The sequence below is a fragment of the Lactuca serriola genome, chromosome 8, assembly GCF_051521515.1.
Source record: "Lactuca serriola cultivar US96UC23 chromosome 8, Lser_US96UC23_V15, whole genome shotgun sequence".
Classification (NCBI taxonomy): Eukaryota; Viridiplantae; Streptophyta; class Magnoliopsida; order Asterales; family Asteraceae; genus Lactuca; species Lactuca serriola.
Window position 1 is genome coordinate 237,147,121 of NC_136415.1, and position 8,721 is coordinate 237,155,841.

The 8,721-nt window shown below is 34.9% G+C and overlaps 1 long non-coding RNA gene and 1 pseudogene across 1 annotated transcript; one reads left to right on the plus strand and one right to left on the minus strand.

Annotated features, from left to right (window-relative positions):
- The first annotated feature begins 4,898 nt into the window (after window positions 1-4,898).
- Window positions 4,899-5,335, plus strand: LOC145065597 (uncharacterized). Its single transcript, XR_013688458.1, has 3 exons — window positions 4,899-4,959; window positions 5,077-5,133; window positions 5,225-5,335. It is a non-coding gene; the product is annotated as an uncharacterized LOC145065597 (long non-coding RNA).
- A 536-nt stretch (window positions 5,336-5,871) lies between these two features.
- On the minus strand, window positions 5,872-6,763 carry LOC145067956 (uncharacterized; annotated as a pseudogene).
- Between the last annotated feature and the right edge of the window lie 1,958 nt (window positions 6,764-8,721).

The following is an 8,721-nucleotide window of genomic DNA, read 5'->3' on the forward strand; positions in this document are numbered from 1 at the left end:
GTATACTTGCTATCTATGCTGGATGAACGATTTTATGCATGTTTTAAATTATTTAAACTGTATATGTATTTTATATCTACAAAATATGTTGGGTAAAACATAGGTAGATAAATGATGAGGGATGAAAGCTGATATAGAGGAACATTCGCACTATGGACATAGTGCCCTATAGATGAACATTGGCAGAAATGGACTTAGAACCCTATAGTTGAGCATTGGTAGCTGCGCCATAACCTGTAGATGTTTTTGATCTACGATGTACTCTAAACATCCTAGCAGTTACACTCTAATGATTGTATTGGCAATTACACTGAATAGAGAACATTACAACCCTGGCAATTGCGCTTAAAGGATAATATCGGCACTTGTGCCTCATAGAGAATGTCATAATTTTGGCATCTATTCCTAAATGGTAATTTTGGCAGCTATGCTTAATAGATAACATTGACGGCTGTGTCATTGGCAACGATGGACTTCGTGCCTATTCCTTAGGGCAATCCTTAAGAGTAAAGAAGATAATGGAGATGGGTAATTAGGTTGACTATTTGGTGTTTAAACATAATAAATATATTATTGTTGGTTGAAAACCCTATGCACTCACCAGGTTTCCCAACCTGATCCACTAAAGTTTATTTCTATCACAGGTGTCGATATGAAGCTACTTTACACTGAGATATTTAATTAAAAGAGATGTAGATCAATAGTGTAAATGAATGTAAGTTCTATTTATGCTTATGTTTCTATATTGACGATGACATCCTAGTTTTTTGAAAATGAATAAAAATACATTTCTTTCAGAAATGCTTTCATAACGTATTTATCATGTTTTCCGTGAACGAATTCCGCACCTCTTTTCTTTATAAGGTTACTTCGATTTTCAAAATATTGCATAAACAAATGGGTCTTTCTGGCGGTGAAAATGGGGATGTCACATCGCACATGATCACCAAATACGAGCTTATTGACGTCTTTGAAGTTGTGATGCGAGAGCCTTTAGTGCCAGAGCCAACTATCATCCTAAGATGATTTCATAAGAAGGCAAATGGCTAGCTTCCCTTTGTTTGGATTCAGATTAAGTGAATACATCTCGCCTTTTCATTTGGACTTTAGCATCACTGTTTTGGATTTCTTCACGATTATTTTTGATCCCTCATCATAGAAGGATACTTTCAAGCCCGTACGTACAACCAATTGAGATACATTGATTAGGTTGTCTTGAAAGCCTACCACATATGCTACTTTTGGAATAGAGAATTCACCATTCATGCTCATTCCATAGCTCTTAATTTCCCCAAGAGGGTTATTTTTGTATTTGACTCTCCCTCAATCTCTCAATGATATGAACTCTTGCAGCTCTTCCTTCCTTCCTGTCATGTGACGCGAGCAGCCACATTCAGAATCAAACTGCTCGTCATGTATCACCTACAAAAATCAAAGAGATTTAGGAACCCAAAGTTGTTTGGGTCCACGTGAGGTTTTCATAGTGACATGAAAACCTAGTATGATCGTTTAACCAATGTTGAATTGTCTCGTTTTTTTATTTTAAAAACAATGATCCTTTTGTCTTCTGAGTTCTTTTCTTTAAAAGAGATTTTTCTTTGCTTATTACTCATTTGTTGCTTTTCGGCCTTTTTCTCAACCATTCTTTTCTTCCTTTTAAGGTGAGATTCGGACTTCTTGAAAGGAAATTTAGACTCCGGAACTACCTTTTTTTTCCCTTAACATCTTTCGACGTGTCGGCAGACTGAGAAATATTATATTTAGAAGAAAAATTAGGTTTTGAACTTTCTAAAGGTTTCGTTTGTTTTGAAAACTATGGTTTCTAAAATATTTTTGGTTGTTAAACATGTGGACTGTTAGAGTGAAGTTTTGAAAAACTTTTGGGATTCGAATTTGAAGAGACATTTGCAGCAGGTTTGAAGATCTTTCTTGATAAACAAAGTTGGGATTTCTAGATTGTCAAAAATGCTTACTTTCTTTTATATTTTTATTATATCTAGCATTTCTTTGACGTTTATGAGTAGCGAATTGCTCAGCATACGTATGAAGAATAGCCCTAGGTTTCGGCTTTCTAATAGGGTTTTAGACTTTTCTGATGATATATCAGTAGCAACATCTTTGGTTTCACTTGGAATTCCTTTTCCGTAGAAAGAATTGACCTTGTTCAAAGGTTCTGCCACATATCTTCCCTTTTTCTTCCAAGAGGTCATTTCTTAGAGAACTTTGGTTTCAGCTGCGTTGTCAATAGGGGTAGACCAAAAATATTCGTCGCACCCATCAACAATTTCTTCTTCAACAAGGGACGGTAGTTCTCTTCTATAATCTTTGTTAAGTCCGGATGTTGCAAAAACCTGGTTCAAAACAGTTTGCACCTTTGGAACAACAAATGCCTTTTATTTTAAAACTTTTGAACTATTTTTAGAAATGCAAACGTACTCAACTGAATTTTAAGAAATCAAATTATTCGCAGGTTCTAGTTCGCTTTTAACAAACACTATTAGAATATAGGCCTTTAATGACGCACGAACAATGACACGCGGTGATTTACGATACGCAAAAGTGTGTGCGTTAAAAATAATGTCATCTCCTAAAAAATTTGAAGGATTTAGGTTACGCATTTTTGCGTGACCTAAAATTAGTGTCTGAAAAAATAAATAAAAAAACACGGAGGGCACCCATTAAAAAAAACGTGTCGTGCAGGCATGTCGCTTTATAATTAAAAAAACACGGAGGGCACCCAATAAAAAAGTGCGTCGTGGAGGCATGTCGCTTTATAATTCTTAAAAATGAACGCGCTTCTTATAACAAGGTCGCGAGGGATCTAGGGTTTTTTTTAAAACGGTGATCTCTATTCGCTACATCTGCTCACTTCTGCTCATCTCCACTCACCTCTTCCCACCGGCGACCTACGTTCACCTCTTCCTGTCGGTATCCTCGAGCTCACCTCACCTCCCCGAGACTGCAACGATTGCTTAAGTTTACAAGCATTTGTTTAAGAGCCGACCATTTTCAGATCCTCACGCTCACGAGACTACGATTTAGGGCTCGTTACATTGTTCTTGTGTTAGACATACAACAAGGAGATTTAGGGTTTTACAACTTCTCCCTATCACCATCTATGAACTAATGAAGCCCTAGATAGGTACGATTCAAGCATCATCTAAGTTAAAGTTGGTCGTGCCTCCTCCAAAAATAAATCACAATATATCTTTGATGTTCCTCCCCATCAGGTAAGTTGATGGTCCCTCATTCTCGACCACCTAACTTCTCGCTCTTTTTTTTCTCTCAATATTTCTTCTCCATTCTCTTATAGTTATGTTATGTGGTTAATTTTTTTATACATATACTTGATACTTGATAACTATGTGTTGTCAGGTTTCTATTTCATCCCTGAAGCATTGAGTATTGAGGAACAATGCAAATGGATTAAGGAGAGTTCTAACTTTCCCGAAGCAACTTGTAATCTGCAGGGCCGGTGATAAGGAGGGGCAATATGGGCATGTGCACAGGGCCATTTTTTTCATGGGGCCTTTTTTTTAATACTACATTAATGAATCAGGCCCAAATGCAAAGAAAAGGAAGGCACGCGAAGGGAAGGCAGTTGGCAAAAGCATCATACAGCAAGCAACGAAGCGAGAGTTGATTAATCAATCGATTACCAATCATTTGCGTCCACTCCTGAGTCCTACTAATCAGGTTAATATATACAACTCCGGTGTGTGCGTGGTGGTGATGTGAGTTTGATTATTTCCTTTTTACACGATGTTCCTACAAACTATAACAATTTCCATATTTGAATGTGCCTAATTTATTGAATTGTTTGATATTTTATCGAAATCTGAGCCAATTTTACATATTTGATTGTTGTAATCGTTAGGAAGTGTTAATGGTATTGATTTTGATGGATGATATTTAGTTATCTAGACGTTCTTTTAGGGTTTACATGCTTATATCAAAATTAGGAATAAATTCTAGATTCAGAGTGATGTTAGCATTGTTAACTATATGTTAATTTACAGCTTAAATTTTACCATTTTGCTAATTGTTAATTCTTCACTTCAAGGTTAGCCTTATAGACTATCAGATTCTGCCAACAGCTTTATCGAAGGTATTGATTAATGGAATTATGTCTACTCAATAGCAATTCTACAATGGGAAAATAATTCTAGTGCAAGGCTTCTGAAAATTCCACATGTTCTGTTTAGATTCAGAAGAAAAAAATGAAAGTCATGTCATCCTCGTCATCAGAGTACAAGCTTCTTGGCTTTCATCACTATTGCTCAATATTATCAGGCTATGACATGGATTGTCATTTATCAGTTTTACAAAGGCAAACCTAAAAAGAAACATTTTTTTTGTTGATATTATTCTTTTCCATGGAATTCTCTCAGGATATTGAAAAAGCTTAGGAGATATGGAATTTCAAGGATACTATCCTACGAGCTACTCAATACTGCATATTATCTTTCTGCCTTTCTCATAGCATGGTAAGTGATATGGAATTTAAAGTTAATAGTTTTAAGAAATTAACGTCTATATATTTATGTCATTTGAACTTCAGTGGCTTACAATACAATGATCCAGGGGCAAAAGTGGACTTAAGTTTTGTCTATCTATGCATTCTATCTTTACTTGTCTGAATATCTTTATGAGCTATTCAGAAGGGGAACTTCTTGCTGAAAGGAGTATTCAATCAACTTTTGCTATTGCTTGGTCAAACCTTGCTGGCCTTTTCATGGAGTCCCGTGATCTTAATAGGGCACTCTAGTATCACAAGGTATATACATATTATTATTATTATTATTATTACTTTTGTAGTCAATGACATGCAAATGTTATATATGTCTTGTATTATTCGGATGGATTTACTCTCAATGTGGATCTTGTTTATTTCAGGAGGCTGTCAAACTTAAGCCAACATTTTCTGATGCCTATTTGAACTTGGGAAATGGATACAAGGTGAATACTCCATTGTTTTTCTGATAATTCTTGGTAGATATTAACACAAGGAGATTGTTTTTCTTTCTAAAATGTTTTTTCTTTGCATTTTATAGGCTTTGGGAATGGATACAGAAGCTATTGTATGTTATGAGCGTGCTCTTCAGTCTAAACCAGACTATGCCATGGCTTTTGGTTAGTAATAGTAATATTATCATGTTTTGTTTCTATCTTTTACATGAACCAACTATTTGACTTTTACTAAGTTGACTTTTACATTGTTCAGGGAATTTAGCTAGCATATATTATGAGCAAGGTAACTTGGAGATGGCAATTAACCATTATAAGCAGGCTATAGCTCGTGATGCTGGATTTTTGGAAGCATATAATAATCTCGTGAGTTTTTCATTCTCTTCTATAATCAATTTTTTGTGTGTTCATGCTTTTGACAATATACTTTTCACTAGGGAAATGCACTTACGGATGCTGGAAAGGTTGTTATTTTTGCATTTAGGTGTGCTAAAAGAGTTGATTGATGATTGAACAAACAGGGGAATTATGTGGATGCTATTTATTGCTACAATGAAGTTATTCGCATTGATCCTTTAGCACCTGATGGTCTTGTTAATCGTACAACCTTTCCTTGCGATTGCATATCCCCTTGATCCACTCCTTGCACTTGAAATCGGGTAATTTTATGAATTATATGAGTTATTATATGATTTTCTTTATTAAGTCTTTCTTTTCTGTATACTACAAAACAAAACACATTTATTGCTAATTACAGTTGATACAAAGCAGCTATCCAAAGCAGCTATCAGCTTCAACATCATTTGTTGGCTCATATCTGTCATAAGTTTCATAGAAGATCTCATCCATAGGTCCAAGAAGATCCACCCCATACTTCAGCAACAACACATGGGAAAAACTTTCTTTTTATCTTTTTTTATTAATTCATCACATCAAGATATAATAAAATAAAACTCACTCGTTTCCAGAGTTCATTCGTATGGGATGAAAGTGACTGGGAGCAGGGACTCCATTGACCACATGACAGCTAGACATACCCATGGAATCCATATGAGGCTGACCTGGAGTCCCCATTGGAAGTTGTTGTAGAACTGGGTATCCCATGGGAAAGTTGTTAACTGCACTGGAAAGAGTAATATTGAATAATAATTCTACACTTTCTAAAAAATACAAATTCTTTCTTTGTAGCAATAGATTACCATACCTGGCATGGGATGTACCCCACTGTGTATGGGACCCATAGGTAGCTTTGGAGGCATTGGGTACTTCATAAGGTGATATTGATGCTCGAGTAAATGATTGAAAAGGATGATATGCTTCTTCAATTTTAACCTTATGTAGTAGGCTCTGAAAAAATATGCATTCTCTTCTTCTAACTTCTGCCAAACTATTCACCAAAAAAGGAAAGTTAACGTTACAATGTAAAAATAATAATAATAATAATAACAACATAACGGTGATTACCAAGAGTTGTAAAACCAGGATCTATACGTGCATGATTCAATAGAGTTTTTACCACCTCATCCTTATTCATATACAACTACAAACAACGTTCTATCAAGTTTTGAACCTGCAACATTCAAGATTTATATCAACATACACCAAATCTTGACTTGTCTGTAATAATACTACAAGAAAGAAGAACAAATTCCCTTACAAGTTCAGTATCCTCCCTGGAAACTTTTCTGTTGTGATTGCTGGAGATGGAAACCAAACCAGAGTCAGGAACAAGAGTTTCTGTTCAATTATTATTTTGGTCGCTTTGAGACTCGTGTTGAGTTTCCAGTGTGTCCATTTTTTATATGATTTTGAATTAAATTTAATATTTTGTTACTCAGAAGCTCAATGACATGACTTAAGGTCATACTTGGATTATGTTGGGTAATTTTATTTAGAAAATGGAACCCCTTCCTGAACAAGAACGATTTGAGGTGAGGTGTCCATTATTAATCCAATAATCTATTTTTATAAAAATTATAATATGATATATTATTGATATCATAAATTTTTATGTAGCTTGGATACAGGGATTCTCTACAATCTCTCTTACAAGTAAGTTGTTTTTGCAAATATGTATTTTCAATTTCTATTTCTCTTTATTGTCTGGTTGAGTAGCTTTACAATCACATGCTCCTCCAACATCCCTTTTTGCATCAGTGAACTTTCTGTTTGCTGAGTCACTAAACATTAGGTAATAAAAAGTAAGTAGATCTTTTTATAAACCCATTTTCTATATATATAATGACTATATGGCTTACAAATTTAGAGAGATGACCAAGCTGACATGGCAACATTCTTTTCAGCTTGTTTCTTATTCTTGGCTTTGTTCACCTATAAAGGTACAACTAGCTAGTTCTACAGTGCATATAAACACGGGCAAATGCCCCAGTCCTGCCCTAAAAATATAAATATACTGGCTTGAATGCATAAACGTTATAGGGTCCTAAAAGAGCTTAATTAGATATCTGAGTTGATTAAACGAGCTTAATTAGACGCTTCATCTGCAGGTGGTTCACAAGGACTGGATGGAGAAGAACAAAAGATGATATTTTTCTAGATGTTACAATTACATCTACTTTACTACCTTTTACAAGAAATTTTACATTCTGAATGCTTCTTTATACGAGTAATATATATATATATATATATATATATATATATATATATATATATATATATATAGACACACACAACCAGAGGGTTCACAGAGTAGGGTCTATGGGCCCACACAGTTATAGCCTCGAGTGGCTAATATGTGTTATGTGTGGTATTTTGGGGAACTCACTAAGCTTTGTGCTTACAGTGTTGATGTTATTTGTTTCAGGTGCTAGTGATGACCGTGGGAAGGCGTCGGCTTGATCAGTACACACACATGGGATTTTTATGTTATGTGATCTTGGGATTGTTTGTATGACATGGATTGGAGTTTCCAACATTGATGTTTTTATCAAAATTAAATGAATATGTTTTTATATTATGCGAAATTTTGTTTTGAAATTCACGGTGTTACAGATAGGTTATAAACCTTAAGTCGTGTGCTAGTGAAGAACTTCAGGTTTATTCTTGATTGGTTCTTGAGACTTTCAAGACCTTTAAGACTCCCACTGTCCTCTTGACATATAAGACTCCCTTGTCAAACATCCAAGAGATAGTGCAGATTCTAATCAAGACAAACACTTCACACAATTGGCCTTAGTTGGTCTTTGTTTTATCCAAAACATCACAACTTACCTATTTCAAATGTACAAGAGTAGAAAACTTTTACTCTTACATTTAACAAGTGTTTTAAACCTTCTTTAAGACATGTCACTCAAGTTACAATCTTAGAGTATAACTCTAAGAATTGTTTTTGGAACGAAGTATGAATCATCTTCTTGATTTAACCACTTCAACAACTCAAGTTCCTCTTCTTAGCTATAAGAAGGCTCTTAGAGGATTAATTGTGATAAGGTCTCTAAATCTTTAAGATGATCACAAAACTGATACGAAAGTACTCTCTCCCATCTTTTCAGATTTGAGAAACTTTTATCCTTCTGCCTAATTTGATTCTTCTTATTCGCTCTGCCATACATTGGAACCTTTTCCAATGTCTCAGAATTACACTTAAGCTTGTAAGTATAACCATATTTACTGAGATATAGTAAATTATGACGAATAATCTTATCGATCTTTTGTGGTGGACTTAATCAGTGCATAAGACTGTGTACTCCATCCCTTAGTCCTTCACTTCACTCACACATCCATGTGAACAAG